General features: G+C 36.5%; 1 protein-coding gene across 16 annotated transcripts in view; it reads right to left on the bottom strand.

Annotated features, from left to right (window-relative positions):
- Positions 1-19,991, bottom strand: part of RERE (arginine-glutamic acid dipeptide repeats) — a 517,403-nt gene that overhangs the window by 124,231 nt on the left and 373,181 nt on the right. The window lies entirely within an intron of this gene.

Raw genomic sequence — 19,991 nt, 5'->3', positions numbered from 1 at the left:
GGTAAGAGAAAACCTTAATGCCTGGTTATAAAGTGTGTTACTTTATAGAATACGTAAGATGTTTTAATTTAAGTAAGATAGAAAACGTGCACATGTCCAAACACCTCATTTATATTACAATAGTCATTAAACTTCTCTGGGTCTCAGGCAATTTTATTAGCATAAACTCTGCGTATTACCACAACGTTTCAAGTTTCCACTCTGGCTTCTCATCTTAGCTGCCATATTCTGTCTGCATGATATTGCAAATAAATTTTCCTTCTGGCAAGGTTCAGCTGTCAGGCGCCTCTGTTCTACAATGAACCCATGAATTACATCTCCCTGCCCTGACATCTCTGTTCTCACACATCAAAATATTGTTCTCCTATTATAATTTATATCTTAATTCAAATGTCCCTTTTACTCTGACCTTTTTAGATTTTATGGCATTGCATCTGGCAGTTTCTATACCACCAAAACATCCTTTTACAATTATAGCTATTATAATAATTGTAGAAAAACCCTCTCTTAGACTACATTCAGGCTAAATATTAAGTAACTACAGTCTACTAAGTAAAGTATTAGGTTTCAAAGTCTTCTGCTCCATGCAAAATACTCAAGGCAAGAAATTTCCAAGACAATTAGAAAGGAAAAAAGGTGGGATTTGGAATAAATCTTTATATTCTTCATGTGATATTAATTATTTCAATTATTAACATAAATGGGAAAGATCTAGCCAAAATCTAAGAACTTAAAGAAATTCCTCACAAATCATAATTCATAGACGTCAATAAATTTTCAGTCATACCTCCATCACCAATAACCTATACTACACCAAGCAAAAAATGATAGATGTATACATCAACAAACCAGAATTAAAACTAAAGGATAGCGTTTATTCACTGTTTGTTTTTTGTTTTGTTTTGTTTTTTTTAAGCTCTGAATTTGTCTAAATATTTTTATTTTATTTAGAGATAATATTTTAACTGCTGAGAGTAGCATCCAGTTAATTTTCACAAGGAAATAAACAGTAACCACTGAACCAACCCTCTTTCTTTCCCTTCATCAGAATAACAATGTTCTAGGCATTCTGCCAGTTTCTGGAGTTTCAGGGGAGAGAGGAGGGGAAACCAGGGTTTGTTGAACATCACACAGTGTGCTAGAAAGGGTTAGATCTTTTTCTTAACTCGGATCGAGTGCAGGTGGGTAGAAGTAAGGATAGAACAAGCAGCTCAGACAAAAGACACACATATTAACAAAATAACAATGAAACAAATGCTATCATAAAAACACAAAGTTCAAGGAACACTGACAGAGGTAATTATTACTCTGCCCGAAAAGCATAGGACTCGATGACTATCATGGGGAAAGAGCATGAAGAATGAAGGTCCAAGAACCGAGGAATCAGATTTTTAAGGGGTAGAAGAAATACTCTTAAAAGTCACGTGATGAAGCTAGGAAGTGCATTTACCTTTTAAATTAACAGCACAGGCTTTGCTTTCCTACATGCTGCCTAGGGCAAGTGAACAAGGTTTAGAGCACTACAGGAACGACCATTACAAAGCATTTCATTCTACAATTCTTAGAAGAATGAAAAATGGCATTGAGAAGGGAAATAATAGAGAAATTGGCAATTTTTTTGGGAAACTATAAAAACTCTGAGTTAGAAGAAAACAGAAAACTTGGGAAGCCGACTTGGCCCAGTGGTTAGGGCGTCCATCTACCAGATGGGAGGTCGGGGGTTCAAACCCCAGGCCTCCCTGACCAATTGTGGAGCTGGCCCACACGCAGTGCTGATGTGCACAAGGAGTGCCCTGCCACCCAGGGGTGTGCCCCACATAGGGGAGCCCCACGGACAAGGAGCGCGCCCCGTAAGGAGAGCCGCCCAGCGCGAAAGAAAGTGCAGTCTGCCCAGGAATGGTGCCGCAGACACGGGGAGCTGACACAAGATGACGCAACAAAAAGACACACAGATTTCCGTGCCACTGGCAACTACAGAAGCGGACAAAAAGAAGAACACGCAGCAAATGGACACAGAGAGCAGACAACTGGGGGCAGGGGGAGATAGATAAATAAATAAATAAATCTTTCAAAAAAAAGAAAACAGAAAACTTAGCTGACAGAGGTAACAAGCTGTCCTGGGAAAGGAGCAGTCTAGGAGAGTAAATTGGGATTTTAAGAAGGGGCTGGATTTTAAGAAGGGGCTGAAGTAGGTAATTCTTAGAATTTCTCAGTTTATAACATTCCTTCACTTTACAAAGACTTTTTAAAAAAGGCAAAATACTAAAGGATCTTTTAAGCAAATAAAGAAATAGTGATATTATTAATTTTTAAATTAAACAATATAGCTACTAAATTAGGCCAAATTCCCCTGGCCAAACACTTAACAACTACTGCATAGGAGTCACTTATACCTTATGTCTGGTCTTTAGACAAAATTATGGATAATTTATCACTTACACAGTTAATGTTATACAAACTCACTTCTTAGAAACAAAACCTTTCCTCTTCCTTTTTATATGTGAGTTCAGTCACAGAACATAAAGAAAGCAAAGATGTTGGGATCTAGGTTAATGTTCCCAATGGGAGGATGTTCCCAATAGTAGGCTGACTCTTTAAACCACTGATAAGATTTCAGCTTGATGATACAGGTGACCCTAACTCTGGCCACAGAGAGAAAAACTACTAGCAGAATCATGAATCTAGATTCTTTATACTGCTTTTCTAAATAATTACTTGTCAGTTTAGGAAGACCTATGACTAATCAGAAATAGAAATGGTTCAGGGCCACAGTGAAGATTAAAACACATTTTTACTTATTCTTAACAAGTCTTGAAAACAGGGGGGAAAAGTAAGGTTCTAACATGAAACTGTGGAGAAGGCTAAAGGTGACCGAAAGAAAAAACACAGTTCTATCTACCTCATGTAGGCACTAGTGAACCTAGTCATAAATGCTAAAACAACTTACATGTGAAAGGTCAGGTAGGGGTCAAATTTAACCAGATTTCTTTGAACCGTTAAAGCAAAACAAAAACTCAGGACTAGTTGTATTGTAATTAAGGGGAAAACATTTAAAGAAATGAACTGCTTTCAATCTGACACAATAGGTGCAGGAATAACTGTTTGCAATTTGTGGGGCTTAGCAACATGAACTTCAGTGGGTTTATAAAAGTAATTTTAAGGCTGTGACATTTATTAATTTTTTTGGTCACAATGATAAAATTATGCAACAAAGACAACCAAAAAGGTTGTCTAAAGCACATGAGGGAAGCAGACGTGGTTCACCTGATAGAGCATTCATCTATCATATGGAGGGTTCAGGGTTCAATCCCCAGGGTCTCCTGACCCGTGTGGTAAACTAGCCCTCATGCAGTGCTGCCATGTGCAAGGAGTGCTGTGCCACACAGGGGTGCCCCCCACTCCCCCGTAGGGGTGCCCCATGCACACGGAGTACGCCCTGCAAGGAAAGCTGCCCCAGATGGAGGGAAAAAAAAAAAAAAAAAAAGCACAGCCCACCAAGGAGTGGCATCACACACACAGACAGCTGACACAGCAAGATGACATAACAAAAAAGACATGCAGTTTCCCAGTGCTGCCGGATAATGCAAGGGGACACAGAAGAACACACAGCAAATGGACACCGAGAGCAGACAATGGGGGGTGGGGAGGGGCAGATAATCTTTTTTAAAAGAATAAATAAATAAAGCATATGAGACCACAGAGCTGAGAAAATTTCAAAGCAACTGCTCTTTTATCTGGAAACCTCGGCCAAGAACAGAGCTTATAACCAAGAAACAGGCAAGAAGTCTCTTGGGCAACCCAAGTGCAGCCCTCAAGCAATGGCACTGGAGAACCAAGAAGGCACCCACTCTGAGCCTTAGAAACTTAGTTTCCTCACAGTTCTTTTTCTTCACCCACCAATCAACAACAGGTCTCAAAAGAACAAATCAGACACTGTATGATTTCAAAAGAGAGCAGCAGGGGAACAGAGTAGCTCAAGTGGTTAAGTGCCTGCCTCCCAAGTACAAAGTCCTGGGTTTGATCTCTGGTATCTCCTAAAAACAACAAATAAATGAAAAAACCAACTCTCAGGGAGTGGATGTAGCTCAGTGATTGGGTGCCAGCTTCCCACACACGAGGTCCTGGGTTCAGTCTCCAGCTTTGGTACCTAAAAAGACTGTTAAAGACAAAGATTTTGCAAAATATTATGAAAACCAAAGGTAAACTCTAAAAGTCTCACACGATTTTGTATACCTGCCACCAGGAATGATCTTTAGAGGCACCAAGTAAAAGTACACTTGATTTGAGGACATATGAAAATGCAGACCTCATTTCTGAAGTGAAAGAAATAGGAGTGGCGGGGGTGGGGGGAGCCAAATTTTCAAAAATACTCAGGGAACAGGTAATCTAAAGTACCGAAGTGAGCTGTACACACAAGTAGTGTGGACCAAGAGCCAGGGAAGGAGGGAGGGCAGGTAGGGCAGGCACCAGTGAGTAAATGCATACAGAAAGTATCCAGCTTCCTGAGGCAGAGATGGCTGGCCAGGTAAACATAGGTTATTTAGAGTACAGCAGGCCTGGGCTCAGGACAGGGCTGTGGGACTAGATACTGGAACAAACTAGATGGGGCAGAGCAGTCAAGGGGACCCTGGGCCTACCCATAGCCACCACAAAGATCAAACCTATAACAGCACAACACCAAATGGATCTTGCCCAAGTGTGCCACTGAGGAGCAAATGGCCTTTCTGCTTTGGCAGACAAAGAAAAATTTGGCAACCTGGTAGGTCAGAATATATCAGTTAATATGGTAGTTACATATGTCAATTTTGTTACCAAATGAATTCATTCTTTGGATAGAGAAAGGAAAACACATTCTTTCTAGTATTTTATTAAGTGAATGCCCTCAGCTGTTATGGAAATATCACTATCACCATTAGACAAATTTTTAAATTCTCAGAAGTACATATTTAAATCTAAATAAAAGGGATGGAAAAAGATAGGAATTAAAAATAATAAACTATTATGGAAAACTAAAAAGCACTGTAATTTATTTCAGTAACACTTTACATAATACTGAAGTACAACTGCAGTAGGACAAAAAATGATCACCAACATGATATCCATGTCAAAGCCCTAGAACCTGTGACTGGGACCTTATATGGGAGAAAAAAAGTCTTTGCAGATGTGATTAATTAAGGATCTTGAGATGAGGAATAATTCTACATTATCTGGGTTGGCCCTAAACCTATCACCCATTGAATGACAAGCATCCTTATAAGAGAGAGGTGAAAGAGAGAAGAAACATGAGTAGTAGGAAAGATATTATGAAGTTAAGGATTTTATAGTACATGTTAAAACATATATTTTACTCATATGTATTGGTACTTAAAAGTTATTTTTAAAAATAAGCTTTTAACATATGAGCCCTTCTAAAAATCATGTGCCCAATTTGTTCAAACAATTGCATGCTTAGATTATCCACACTTTCAACAAGTGTTTTGGTGCATCTGTGTCCACTCACAGGGCCTTGCAAAGAGCAGGAACTCAATCATATTTACTGCTGAATAAATTAATGAATGATTCTATTAAGCCCTCTTCTTAAGCATAAAAAGGCTAAGGGCTTTTACCCTCATTTGCTAAAATACTTATTACAGGCTCAAAGATCTTAAAATTCTGACTGACATTAAGCAGATTTTTTTTTTCCGTCAAAACCACTTGTAAATCTCAACAGATTTTATTGCTCTCTGGTATTGAAAAAATTATTTCACAGGTTTCTTAAATTAGTAAACTTAACTTTCTAATTTTTCCAAACGAACGAGCTGAGTCACATCTGACCAAGCCCCCTATGAGAAAAGACTGAGATGCACGGACAGGCTGCAGAATTTCCAACTGGCTGAATGGCAAATCTCCAAAAATGCTGATTCACAGGACTTTTAAGAAGACTGCTATAAGATACATGCCTCAATTCAATTCTGTTCACAATTTTAAATTATTATGTGTGTAAATAAAGACAGGGTATGCTTATTAATTTGTAGGTAATAACCATACTTGGCCTCAATGCCTTGTTTGGAGGATTAAAATGAATTCATTCATAAAAAGTACTTAAACTTTTGCCTAGCATACAATAAAAAAAAATTTGACAAATTTTAATTTTATTATTGTTGTTGTTGTTATTTATGTCATGCAGCTAAACAACAGTTTATATCTAACAAACTAGAAATAACAGCGAAAAATAAATTTAGGGTCCCATGTCTGATTCACAATTCAGGTGCAAAGCTCAAAGTGGGAAAAGTGGTTTAGCAAAGGCAAATATAAAATGAAAAATGAAACAAAGCAAGACCAAAAAAAAAAAAAAAGAATGAGATACACAGGCGTATAAGCTGAGACTATATTCAGATGATCAGCTTATAAAATAATTAAGGCATTTCTTTGTCACTTTATGCTGACCAGACCTGAGAAATATTGCTTTAGTACAGGTGGGACATTTTTTAAAGAAACAAGAGTTGACCAGAAAGAGAAATAAATGGTATAGATTAAAAAAAAAAAAAAAAAAAAGGCTAATAATACAACATGGATGAATCTGGAAAACATGCTAAGCAAAAGAAGCAATTACAAAAGACTACATAATGCCTGATTTCATTTATGTGAAATGTCCTGAATATGCAAATCTATGGAGACAGAAAATAGATTTATGGACTAAGACTGGGGAAGGGAGGAATATCTGGGGCGGATGCTAATAACCACAGATTTTTTTTAGGGTGACAAAAATGTTACAAAATTGATTGTGGTGATGATTGCACAACTCTGAACATATTAGAACACCATTAAATTGTACACTTTAAATGGGTGAATTGTATGGTATATGAATTATATCTCAATAAAGCTGGTATATAATTTAAAAAGAAAGAAAACAATGGTTAAAAAACTTGTGAGCATTTTACATGAATAAGAGAAGGACCCCAATTTTGAAGAGCTGCATTAGAAGACAAATGAGGGAAACAGACTTTGGCCCAGTGGTTAGGGCGTCGGTCTACCACATGGGAGGTCCACGGTTCAAGCCCCAGGCCTCCTTGACCGTGTGGAGCTGGCCCATGCGCAGTGCTGATGCGCGCAAGGAGTGCCCTGCTACACAGGGGTGTCCCCCGCGTAAGGGAGCCCCACGCACAAGGAGTGCGCCCATAAGGAGAGCCGCCCAGCGCGAAGGAGGGAGCAGCCTGCCCAGGAATGGCGCCGCCCACACTTCCTGTGCCGCTGACGACAACAGAAGCAGACAAAAGAAAACAAGACGCAGCAAAAAGACACAGAAAACAGACAACCAGGGGAGGGGAGGGGAATTAAATAAATAAAAATAAATCTTAAAAAAAAAAAAAGAAGACAAATGAAAAGAATTTACAAGACTTTTCTATTTAGAAATATCAAAAACAAAAACTGCTACTGTAACAAGTAATGAAGGTGATTTCACCAGTGGGGTCTTTCATCTCCCCATCCAACCATGAGAAACTTTATCATGCTATCATATTTAGGGAAAAGAATAAAATGGACCATAAAGTTCAACTTTAACTTATACATGATCTAAAAAAGAACAAAATATTAAAGCAGTAAATTTTGAAAGTTCAACTCTTGGGAAAAAAATGTGGCTCAATCAGCTGGGCTCCCGTCTACCATTTAGGAGGTCCAGAGTTTGATGCCCAGGGCCTCCTAGTGAGGGCAGGCTGGCCTGTGCGGCAGGCTGGCCCACGTGCAGTGCCGGCCTGCATGGGAATGCCACCCCACATGGGAGTGCCACCCTACGCAGGAGTGCTGGCTGACACGGAGAGCTGGTACAGCAAGATGACGCAACAAGAGACACAAGGAAAATAAGAAGACGTAGCACAACAGGGAGCTAAGGTGGCACAAGAGAGTAACTGTCTCTCTCCCACTCCGGAAGGTTCCAGGATCAGTTCCTGGAGCCGCCTAATGAGAAAACAAGCAGACACAGAAGAAAACACAACAAATGGACACAGAGAGCAGAAAACGAGATGGGTGGGGGCAAGAATAAAAAAAAAAAGAGTTCAACTCTTTATGTAAATGAGACAAAAGAACAAGAGTAAAATAAGGAATCCGTATTTAAAGTCTTGTTACCTGTAACTTTAGGATACTAATAAGTTTATGAAGTTCTCAGCACAAAGGGGCTGCACTGGTAAATTTCTAAATGCCTAATTTTCAAAACAAAAGTTCAAAATGTTCCTAATTTGAAGTACCATAAATAAAACTAGAAATTTACACATTAAGCTGATGGTCCATTGAAAAGATGGTGGCTATACTAACAAGCCTTAACTGCATAGTCTTTTTCAGCATCGTCACTTAGTCTATAGTTAAAACTTTAATATGCAATAGGCACCAATATTCTTTTATTATAAATTAAACACTAGCAAAGGTCCTTGTCAATATGGACTGAGATATTGTTCTGAAACTTATTAAATTTTCATAGATAAGAAATCACATAGTATATCACTGATCTTTTCTATAACAAATCAAAACCCTGAAAGGAAAAAACCATTGTCCTACTATTAACCCAAGCCAGTCAACACTAACCAATAATGGTAACTAATCTGAAAGAAGTAGTAGTTCAAAGGGAAGAATTTAAGTGAAGGGTGTGGGTGCAGAATGAGTGGTAGAAGAATACTAATCACATGCTTTAGAAAAACTTCTATGAAAGGGACTTCTGGCAATGACTTATTAGGAAGCTTAGAAATAAATGTGCCATATTTACACAAGTAACATCTACTGTAAAGCAAACCCAGGTCCAGATGCTTTAGTGAAAACTAAGATGAGCAAAACAAGAAATCTCTGACAAATTCTATGAACTTAATTTTTAGAATAAGTAAAAGAGAAAAGATGAAAATAATTCTCAGTGTAGGTTTATCTACATATTTTGCTATATACCAAGCTCGGGATGATCTAACATGGTATGGACCTCAACCTAATTTATGTATTCAATCATTCAACAAACATTTATTGCCTCTACCATGTACCAGCATCAGGCTATAGCTCAGAAAACAAAGTTGATTAATACAATGGTTAACAAGTAGTGATATTTATAGATTGGAGATGAAAAAGCAACAATTAAGCTACTGGAAGCCTTGCACACTTTGCTGAGGGAGATGTGGACATGCATCAATAAATCTACCAACAAATACATACTCTCTTTAATACGTAAAAAGCTTCATCCAAATGTACAATCATTCATAAATCAGGGGATAAAGCTGTCTAGGTGGAGGTAAAATCTTTCTTGAATGATTATAAATTTTACTTATATATAGTGGGTATATATATGGTTAGTGTTGGTGAGAGAAGCTAAACTTATAAAAATGCCAATTAAATACTGTGAATGAGAAGTCAAAAGAATTTGAATTTTACTAGGAAATGGGGAAGATACCAGAGCCCAAAACACGAAACCCAGTATCAGTTTAGTAAAATTAAGTTAGCATTATATTTCCTAGAAAACTTTAGTCTCAATCTACAGGGCTCTAATGCAGTTTCTAAGCACAAATATAAAGATCTCTCTCTCTTTGTTAAGGCCTATTTTGTAAAAAGCCAAATAAATTTAAGCACTCAAAGATGTATACCCATTAGTATAACATAGGCCATCTAAGTTACAAAGAACTATGTTTATACATTATATGTTATATAAAAGTGTACAGATAAGCTTAATATAAGATGCCTATGAAGAAAGGCATACCTGAAGAGTACACAGAAAATTTCTATCCAAGACCTTCCAGGAAAAGCACCACTACTTATTTATTTTAGGAGGTACCAGGGATTGAACACAGGACCTCATACATGGGAAGAAGGCACTCAACAACTTGAACTATATCTGCACCCCACTACTGCTTATTCGCATTTTAACATAATGTTTTTATTTAACATAACTTATAAAATCATAGTAAAATTTTGGATCTATAAGTGTTCACAATTTAAAATTTAAAAATATAATAAAACTTAGAATAAGCAAATTCATAGTTAGAAAATGGAATATAAGTTACTAGGAGGCCAGGGTGGGCAAAGGGAATGGGGAGTTAATCCTTAAATTGTACACAGTTTCCACTTGGGATGATTGGAAGTTCTGGTAATGGACACAGGTGACGGTAGCATAACCTGTGAATGAAAATAACAACACTGAATAATATATTTGAATATGATTAAAAGTGTAGATTTTAGATTGTATATGTGTTACTAGAGTAAAAAATGAAGCCTATAGAACTGTACAACACAGTGACTCCTAATGTATACAGAAGACTATAGTTAATAGAACAATTATAAAAATGTTCTTTCATGATTAATAACAAATGTACCACACTAATGCAAGGAATTAAATAATAGGGTGACACATGGGAATTATGTATTTTATGCAAGATTTTTCTATAAAACTACAAATTCCCTAACTAAACATACACACACACACACACACACACACACACAATGAAGCATTATCTTATCTCTACTGTTAAGCTCCCAGGAAAATGCTTGTTGCTACTAAGAAACCTTCCTCTCCCAAAGAGAGAGGCCTGCATATTTCTGAAGTTTTCTGAATCTACATCACTACAAAACTATTTCTTAGATAAGAAGTTAAATGATAAAGAAACACAAGTTAATTTGAATGACAACTGAAGAACTCTGTACTAAATTATTCCCTAAGTTCATATCTGAATCAAAAGTAATTCCAAGTAAATCACGTGGCCATGAAAATGTTTATACAAGATTCTCCAGTGTGTTTCTCCAATGAGGTCTCTTCTATTAAGAATGTGTACGGGGAAGGGATGAGGTTCAGTGGTTTGAGTGACTGCTTCCCATGTACAAGGTACCAGGTTCAATCTCCCATAACACTTAAAAAAAAAAAGTGTACATTTGGCTTAAGTTTTAATATAATCTGAGAACCATCTGTATTAAATTAAAATGGACCAAACATTTCAAACAAAAGGCAGGTCTTGCCAGAATGGGTAAAAGAGCAAGAACCAACTATATGTTGACCATAAAAGAGGTACTTTAGATTAAAAAAAAAAAAAAAAAAAAGATTCAAAGTAACAAGATAGAATAAGAGGTACTACAGACAAGAAGCATAAGAAAACTAGAGGGGTGTATAATTATCAGACAAAATAGACTTCAAATCAAAAACATTACTAGACACAAAGAGGATCATACCAAAAAGGTAAAAGGGTCAATATATGAAGAAAAATATAAAAATTATAAGTGTTTCTGGCCTTAATAAAACTTCAAAATATACAGAGCAAAAACTAACAGAACTAAAGGATAAAATAACCAAATCCACTATCATAGTTAAAGATGTCAATAGATCTCTCTTAGTAACTGGCAATGCAACTTGGAAAAAACAAAATTAGTAAGCTACATGATTCTTCAAAAATAGTATCAACCACCTGAAAGAAACTGACAATTATATAACAGTACACCCAATAACTGGAGAATATATCTTCATTACTGGTGTACGTGGAACAAGGTGTACAGGGCATAAATGGAACCAAAATAAACCATGTGCTGAACCCTGCAACAAGTTTCAATAGATTTCAAAAAATTGGAAATCTTACTGGACATTCTTTGACCACAACAGAATTAAATTAGAAATCACAAACATTCCAAACTTTTAAAATCTAGAGAAGCCCTAAATCTCTGTAAACCAAGCAATTCTTAAAGAATCAAATAAGAAACACACGCAAAAATTTAATATTTTTAACAGAAAAATGAAAAGCAGAAGAAATCAAAATTTGTGGAATGCAGCTAAAGGAATACTTTGGGAGATCACTTACAGCATGAAATAGTTTTATTAGAAAAGGAGAAAATATATAAAACCAGTTATCTCAGCTACCACTTTGGAAAGCCAGGAAAAAAAAAAAAGAGCAAATTAAGCCCCAAATAAGTAGACAAGAAATAAGAATGGAATAAAATAAAGGCAAATAATAGAGAAAATCAATGGAATAAAAATCTAGGTATCAGAAAAGATCAATAACATTGATAAGCTTCTAGTTAGACTTATCAAGAACAAAGTATCAATATTAGGAATGAAAGAGGGTACAACATTACAGATACTACAGACATTAAAAAGAAAAATACAGGGGGTGCGGATGTGCTTCAAGCAGTTGCACTCCCAACCCCCACACGCAAAGGCCCTGGGTTTGGCTCCTGGTGCCTCCTGAAAAAACAAAAACAAACAACAAGTAAAACAAACAAAAACCCAACTCAGGGAAGCTGATGTGGCTCAGTGTTGAACACTAGCTTCCCACATATATTGTCCCAGGTTCAATCCCCAGCCCCATGTTAACTCAAAACAATAACAACAGCAAATATATATATGGGAACAGATGTAGCTCAGGTGGTTGAACGTTTGTTTCCCATATACGAGGTCCTGGGTTCCATCCCTGGTACCTCCTAAAAACAAATGAAAAAACGAACTCTCACTGAGGAGTGGATGTAGCTCAGTGGTTGAGTACCTGCTGTCCATGGTACCTTAAAAAAAAAAGAAAGAAAAAAGAAAATATAGGAATATTTTAGACTTTGATAAAAGAAATTGACCAACTAAATGGAGATGAAAAACATGCTTAAAAGGCACAGACCAAAAAATTACCAAAATTGACACATGAAAAAAATAGAAAATATGAACAGTCCTATTATTATTTCTACATTTAAAATCCCCCATAAAAAAATTTAGACCAGATATCTTCTCTGTGAATTCTACCAACTTTAAAAAAGAATAATTGCCAATCCTGCACAAACTCTTCAAGAAAATAGGAGCATATACTTGTCAACTAATTTTTGTGAGCAATATTTCTCTGATATCCAAACCAGGCAAAGACATTACAAAAAAGAAAATTACAGTCCAAAATCCCCCAAGGACACAGATGTGAAAATCCTTAAACAAAATACTAGCAAACTGAATACAATAATATATAGTAAACAAGTAGGATTTATCCTAGGAATGCATAATTGGTTTAACATTTGAAATCAATGTAATTAACTATGTTAACACATTAACAAAATAAAAGATTACACAGCCACATGATCTCATGAGAAGCAGAAAAGAAAAAGCATCTGGCAAAATCCAATGTCCACTCATGTCAAAACTCAACTAGGATATAAAAGTGCACACCCCCAACTTGATAAAGAGTCTCTACAAAAAACTACATTGTACATAGTAGTGAAAGACAATGTTTCCCCCAAAAGAACAGAAAGAAGGCAACAACAGTCCACTCTTACCATTGCTATTCAACATTGTATCGGAGGTCCAAGCAAGTGCAATAAAAGCAAGAAAAAGAAATAAAATGTATACAGATCAGAAAGGAGTACAACTATCTTTATTTGCAGATGACATGATTGTGTACATAGAAAACCCTTAGGATGCAACAAGAAAACTATTAGAACTAATGAACTTAGCAAGGTCACAGGATACAAGGTAAATACATAAAATTGATTTTATTTCTGTCCTAATAGGTGAACATTTGTAAATTTAATTTTAAAACTGCAATTTTACTTACAATAGAATCCCCAAAAAGAAATCACTTAGGGGTAAATTTAACACAATATATGCAAGATCTGTACATTGAAAATTATATAATATTATTGAAGTAAAGAGATCTTTAAAAAAGGGGTGACATCCCATGTTATGGATTAGAAGATTCAATATTGTTAAGCTGTTAATCATAGATTCAGTGCAATCCCAACAAAAATTCCAACAGATGTTTAAAAATTTATATGGAAATGCAAATAACATAAAATAGTGAAAGCAATCTTAATAAACAATTACAAAGAAGAAAGATTTACACTACCCAAATTCAAGGCGTCTATCATTTATAAACCTAGAGTAGTCAAGATATTGTGGTACCAAAAAAAGGATTGACATATAGATCAAATGAAACAGAATAAAGATTACAGAGAAAGATCTAAACATTTACAAGCAGTTATTTTCAATAAAAATTTTAAGGCAATTAAACAAGAAAAAGAAAGTCTTTTTAACTTGAAAATAATTGCCGTCCTAAAAAACTAAAACTTCTGGAAGAAAACAAAGGAAAAATCTTTGTAATCTTGGGGTAATCAAAAGAACTTAGTATAACTGAGTTAATAATTATGATGATTAAATCATATACGTTGCTTTTATATTATAAAATAGCAAAAGGCTAATAAGTGTTAATTACTGAAGCTGGCTATAGCGGAACCACCCCTCCATGGTTACTCAATAGACTTAACCTCATCTTTGTGTATGCTAACTATTGTGACGGTAATTCTAGATTGAACTCACCCTTGTGTAAACTTGGGGTGGTAACCACTTCACTTACCTCTGTTTCACATTCATATGAAAGACCTTGTAACTGACCTTTGCTCTGTATACCTCAATCCCAAATCCTGGTGACTGACCCTGAATTGCTGTCCCACCCGCGTCAGTCCTGTTCAGCCCCTTAAAGTTTATTAATGAAGGAGCCTGTTGTTCAGCTCCAACCCAATTATTCATTGGTACCCGAATGTTATAAAACATTAGAATTTCTGCAGATTGCAGATCAGAGAAGCAGTTTTGGGCCATGAGGCCACTGTGCTTCATTGCTTGTGCAACCAATGAAACTCTTTCTTTCTTTGAAATCCCAATGTCTCAGGAATTGGCTTTAAATTTTAAAGACTCATCTGGAGAAAAGAACCCACTTTTGCTCGGTATCAATAGGATAAAAAGAACACTATACGAAAATAACAACAAATTGTACTTTATCAACAGTAAATATTTTGTTCTTTGAAGGACACTATTAAGAAATTTTTAAAAATGAATGTGGATTCACCTCACATGTATCAAAGAACATGTATCTACAATACAAAAATAAGTCTTACAACTAAATTGTAAGACAACCAAAATCTTTAAATTGTGCATAAGAGTCGAATACTTAAGAAAACACACAAATGGACAATGAAACATGAAAAGAAATTCAAATTTAAACCCCACTGAAAAACTACACACTCATTAGAATGGCTAAAATTAAGACAGGACTGACAACATCAAGTCTTGATGAGGTTTCTGAAGAACTGATATTCTAATATACTATGGATGGGAATGTAAAATGGTATAACCACTTTGGAAACCTTTCTGGCAATTTCTTAAAAGAGCTACTCATACACTTATGATGCAATCCAGCCACTCTACTCCAAGACAAATATTTACCCAAGAGAAATGAAAATATGTACAAAGACTTGTATAACACTGTTCATATCATCTTTATTGGAAATGGCCCAAAACTTGGAAACAACCCAAATGTCTATTAACAGGTGAGTGAATAAACAAAATATGAATATCCATACAATGAAATACTACTCAGCAATAAAAAGGAATGAACTATTGACATATGCAGCAATATGAATGGATTTCAAAATCATTATGCTGAAAGAAGCCATACCCAGAAGAATACATTCCGAATGATTCTATTTATACAACTTTTAGAAAATAAAAACTAATACATGATAACAGAAAACATACCAGTGGTTATCTATGGCTGGAAGCATCAAAGGACTACAAAAGGGCACAAGGCAACTTTTGGGAGTGTTGGAAATGTCTTTTTTAATCCTCATTATTTTAGAAATTTCACAGATATGTATCAGTAAAAAGTTATCAAATTTATATTTTAAATCAAAGGAGTTTACTGTACATAAAATTATACCTCAATAAATCATTTTTAAAATTGCACATCAAAAATCTCATTTTGTGTTTGGATATACTCATAGTGGCAACAATTAAAAACCACAGTAGGGGGGGTACTGGGTTCCTGGCCAGTGGTGCTCTGTCGTGGTCCCTAGGGGAGCAGCGACAGTCTCCCAGGTACAGTGGTGGGGACCGGGAGGGAGTGAGGGTTCAACAGTGAGCCCCTGATACTAATGACTATGCTTGTGAGCTGATAAACCCAAAATAATAATAAGGCCTAGAGCAACTTTGTGCCTGGGAATTTCCTTCTGTCAGCCTTCATGTTACTCAAATGTGGCCAGTCTCGAAGCCAAACTCAGCATGTAAATGCAATGCCTTCCCCCCAGCGTGGGACATGACACCCGGGGATGAGCCTCCCTGGCACCGAGGGACCACTATCAACTACCAACTGATGATGCAACTGGAAAATGACCTTATACGGAAGGTTCAATGCGGATCAGCAGAATATCCATGTCTACATAAAATACCATGACTTTAAAATGCTGTTTGACCTAAAGTAAGGGGGAAATGGAAAGGAGAAATGAGTTTATATGGCTACGAGTTTCTAAAAAAGAGTCTGGAGGCTGGCAGAAGGTTTGCCCTCATGCACAACTGAGCAGAGTCAGAGAGACAGATAAAGCAGATACAACCCCCAGATATTGGTTCCTTTGAGGGCTAAAGAGACCCATGGGAGTTATGGTCATGGCCGATGGGGTTAACTACCAGGGCAGATGGCCCCTCTTTGGAAATGGTGTTTATGTGTGATGAATCTGGACTCAGATGGGATCTCCCTTCATAAGACTTTCATGCTAATGTGCTGGAGGTGCAGTTAATGTTGGGGTTTAAGATATATTTAGGGGATTTGAATCTCTGGACTGACAATGTGATAGCCAGATCCTGAGCCTCAACAGACTCCAGCACCTACAATCTGATTTATTGGACTTACCACACTCAGCTAAGATGGAGGTGAAGAAGGACAACCACCACACCATGGAGCCTAGAGTGATTACAACTGAAAATGGGAGGATTGCATCCAGCATCCAGGTGGAATCTGAGCCTCCTCTTGACATAAAGGTGCAATGGACACAACCAATCCAGTGTCCACATAGAAGAGGTGGCATTGGATTGGGAAAAGTGGACATAATGGACAAAGGGTATGGGGAAAGGCAGGAAGAGATGAGAGGTGGAGGCGTCTTCGGGACATGGAGCTGCCCTGGATGGTGCTTCAGAGGTAATCACCGGACATTGCAAATCCTCACAGGGCCTACATGATGGAATAGAGGAGAGTATGGGCCATGATGTGAACCAATGTATATGAGGTGCAGAGGTGCCCAAAGATGTACTTACCAAATCCAATGGATGTGTCATGATGATGGGAACGAGTGTTGTTGGGGGGGGGGAGAGGGGGGGTGGGGGGGTGGGGTTGAATGGGACCTCACATATATATTTTTAATGTAATATTATTACAAAGTCAATAAAAAATTAAAAAAAAAAAAAAATCTCATTTTGGGGGGAGCAGGTATAGCTCAGTGGTTGAGAACCTGCCTCCTATATACAAAGGTCCTGGTTCAGTGCCCAGTTCCTCCTAAAAAAACAACAGCCTCATTTGAATAATGAAGGGAAAAAATTCAGAGTAAAAGTAGGTAATTTAAAAGAATGAACATTTAAAACATAGGGTCATACAATTGTCACACAGAACTGATAGATGCAAAACTTTCTACTAGTGTTTGTGTGGCCAAAACAAAGCCACAACCATCACAGCTGAGACCCAGCAAAGAACAGGGCTCCAGACTCCACCCAGAAACTCCCAAGGGAAGGCAGCAGCCACTTGAAAACAAGCTGTAACTGTTACAGCCGAAATGCCCGTCAAGATCCTGGTCAAGAGGTCCCATTTGAAACTCCTGGGCTCAAAAAAAGCCTTGGCTAACTGGAAACAGAAAGGCCTCCCTATTGGTTCCTGAAAACTAACAGGTGAAAATGGAAAGGCAACCAACCAGGACAGCAAATAGCTGAGGTCCCTCCTTAATTAGGGGAAGGGAGAAGAAGAAAGGCCTACCCTGGGGCCCCAACATTGTGCACCTCCTGCCTGGAACATGCCCATACCCACCCATGTCTTGGGTGTGTACTTTCCCTTATTCTCCTTTCTCAATAAACTCTTTACCTGCTTGCATACCCTATGGTGTATCCTTAAATTCTTTTATGCCACATAGGCAAGAACCTGGCAACAGTAGCAGTTCTAAAAAATCATCTATTTAAATATGCTTATGTTTAAATCACCCTAATAGGTTGTTCAACACACTCTAATAGGGCCATAGAACAGATTATATATATATTTTTAAAATTTTTATAATTGGGAAATAGCTATTAGACACTAACCACTAACAAAACACTCTCTAAATTGATGTTTTAACTCTATGCTATACAGTTTGAAGAAAAGCAATGAACACTTTCCACATAACAAAGGATTTATCTTTTAAATGTATTATTCAATATAGCTCAAATCCTCCATTACTCTAAGGAAGTCAAAATAAACAATAGCCTCTCACAAAATTTTTTTTTTCATTCATTCGTTTTCTTCTAGTGCCTAAGACTAAAAACCTCTGTGACCTAGTAAAACAATGAAGTACACCAAAATTAAAAGTCACTAAACTTTTCCATTCATTATGAAATGAGCAAACAGAATAGGCCCTAAGTAGCTAAATGTACTTGTACTGCATTAACTCAAAACAGCTGAGCCATCATGGGCCAGCCTAGGCAGGCCAAATTTCAAGTGATGTTTCAAAGAAATAAAAACTAGTAAAACTAAAAACCCTCTGGCAATGCTTAAAAAACTTGAGAAGGAACATGCCACAAAGGACCATGGGCAAAAATACTCCCAATTATTTCTGCAACAGAACATGTTCTATAGAATCCTTAGAGAGTTTTGAATAAGAAAAGAAAGAAAATCATATAAATTCAGGAAGGTGCCAAAACATATATAATTACATTGTGGCAAAATATTCATTACTCAAAATTCAGTTGATTAGAAGTTATAAAAGCAGAATGTTTCATAAAGCTTTTATAAAAAAATAACCAACAGAAAACAAGCTCATATCAAAAATTTACTGTGACTACAAACACATTTTTCAAGGTATTCTGAATTCAGACAGTCACACCCACACCTTCCACAGCCTTCCTGCAGTATCAACACTCTCTCAGACTCAATTTCCTAATCTGTAAAATCATCTCAAAGGTACCTGCCAGCTCTATCTTTATTTCATTCAGAATAAAGCTTCCTTAGACCTAAAAACTTAAGTATCAAATAAATGAGAAGAAAGGCAAATATACTGTATGGGAATGTGAAAAAGAACATTGAATTATTTAGAACACAGCATATTCTCAGCAAAATCACTCAACTGCCCAAAACAGCACATACAAAGGGACTACTGCAACATCAGGGAATACCCAGGAAACAATTAGATCAGGAACAAAATTCAATCTTATCACTGAGATATCCATATACGTTTCCTCAAAAGCAAAACATGTATAAAAACATCCCTAAATTGAGGATCAGAGTTACTTTCTTTCTTCTGTTAGGAACTTTCTGGACTGCTGCCAGGGACTGCTGCCATTGAGCAAGTCACCTGGCCTTTCTTAGCCTTTTTACCTATTCAAGGATACTGGATAGATGATCTCCAAAGTTCCTTCCAACTATAATGACCTTTCAAGAAAAAAAAAAAAACTGGGTTATTTAAATTACACTTAGCTAATCATCAGAGGAGTGGGTCAGCCTCATGCTCATTATCCTATGTAAATACATATTACCATATAGAATCTTCATTAATAGTATCAGAAATTGTTTCCATAGTAACTCATTATTTTTCCCTCAGATTTGATGATTATTCATCATTAACCTTAAAGAAAGAACTTTAAAATCCATTGACTTTTCTATACAGATCTATGGAATATATTTTAAGGACAAAAAAGAAGGGAATAAAAAAGGAAACTAGTTTCAGAAATTATACAGCTTGTATGTAGCTGTATGTTGTTATTTTCGAGCTGATGATGTGTATTGCAGGATTAAAGCAAACAAGCTATTATGGTGGTTTGTCATGCAAGCAGCCCAACAGGGTTAGTTTCACTTATTTCATTTAGCGTTCAAGTTTTTAGAGATTCTTATTTGAAAAATTTTGTTTTGGAATTATGTGAAATATTTAGATATTCCAAAGTCAAATTTATTTTTAAAAAATAAGTTTGTATTTTACATTGTGAAGAAGAATAAGAATGTGGCTTCTGGATTCAAATCTTGAGTGTGTGACCTTGGATTGTGACT

This window comes from Dasypus novemcinctus, chromosome 9, assembly GCF_030445035.2.
Source record: "Dasypus novemcinctus isolate mDasNov1 chromosome 9, mDasNov1.1.hap2, whole genome shotgun sequence".
In the NCBI taxonomy this organism is placed as follows: Eukaryota; Metazoa; Chordata; class Mammalia; order Cingulata; family Dasypodidae; genus Dasypus; species Dasypus novemcinctus.
Note: the sequence above shows the minus strand (reverse complement) of the source record. Positions and strands in the feature narration are given on the sequence as shown.